Genomic DNA, 1,452 nt, shown 5'->3' with positions numbered 1-1,452 from the left:
TGCCTTTTACCATGGAGTTTACACCAGAAAGGCCAGGCCTAGCGTGCAGAGCCTAAATATTCTTGTTTACATCTTTTCCCGTTTGAGTACTTCTTCATTGTCCTGTAATATCTAGAATAATTTGAGGATGAATAAGACAATTATACTTTGCATATTACTATTCTGAGAAAGTTTTCAAGAGCAGTCTCTTAGCTAAATTTTAGCAACATCAGTAGGATTATCAGTGGCCCTGGGGGCTTTGATGAGAGAAAAAAATGGGGAAGCAAAGTCTGACTCCCACAAACACTTAGAAATCTTTGAGACATGATTCATAAAGCCAGAGGTGACTAATAGTATTGACACTATTACTGGAGTGTTTTCCCTGGCAGAAATGACATGAAACAAAGGCTACTACTATTTTTATCCTGTGGAAGACAGTGTTGCTTAAAGCTCTAATAGATTGGAAGGAAAAAAGTTCAGAGCAAAATTAAGATTCTAAATAGTGAAATAATATATTAAACTGAGATATGTGTACACACACACGCACACACACTGAAGTAAAACAATGAACTTAAGGTCTTGATCCAAAGATTGTGTTTTCCATATTTATGCTTATACGCACAAGTATTCTTTAAATAATTTATTATGCTTTTCCTTTAGGTGTTCCTCCTCCCACATTAAGCACCAAGATCCAGCTATATAGCATTCTAATAGGTTCACAGCATAGTCATGAATTTTTTTCGAGCAATTACAAGAAATCGAGATTTTAAGAAATAGAACTGGAGACGTTTAAACCAGTATACAAACGTGTGGATTTTTTATTATTATTTTTTTTTATGTTTCCAGCCAAGAATAGTAAATAGTGTTGCATTATGAAAGTTGTTCCCTATTCCCTTCCCTCACCGCTATTCTCAAGCCTAGGAACAGAATTCCCAGAGACATGCCGGGTGGTCGGAGCCCTGGGCCGAGCGAGGCAGGTGAACGCCTCGGGACCCACAGCGGGCTGCGCGGGCTGGCGCCCGGGAGATCGCTGACAAGTCAGGGCGGAAAAGAACGTGAACTCCGGAGACAAACACCGCCAAGGCACGCACCACAGCCCTGCAACCAACCCCTGCACTTATGAAAGTACTGATACTGACAGCAACGGGATGGGTTGTAAACCAACTGGTTCCGGGACGACCCACACTTGTCCTAAGACGCTAGAGACCCCCACTTCCAGCTTCCCCCAAACAAGGAAGCAAGGGCTAACCAAGGCCCATCTCTGTTAGCATGTCCCCACGGAACCCGCACAGAGAAGCCTCCCGACACCGCCGACGGTCTCCCACGCTCTGCTGCCACCGAAAGCCCCACCTGACACGCCACGGCGCGACCCCGCAAGCGGGAAGAGCCGGCAGCAGCTGAGATGAGGGCAGAGGCAGCACCTTCAGGCGCCGCAGTGCGCAGGCGCGCGAGCCTAATGCGCAGGCGCCGCCT

The sequence above is a fragment of the Leptonychotes weddellii genome, chromosome 1 (genome assembly GCF_054177405.1).
Source record: "Leptonychotes weddellii isolate Sample4059 chromosome 1, ASM5417740v2, whole genome shotgun sequence".
NCBI classification, from domain to species: Eukaryota; Metazoa; Chordata; class Mammalia; order Carnivora; family Phocidae; genus Leptonychotes; species Leptonychotes weddellii.
The sequence above is the reverse complement of the archived record's forward strand: the minus strand, read 5'-3'. Positions refer to the sequence as shown.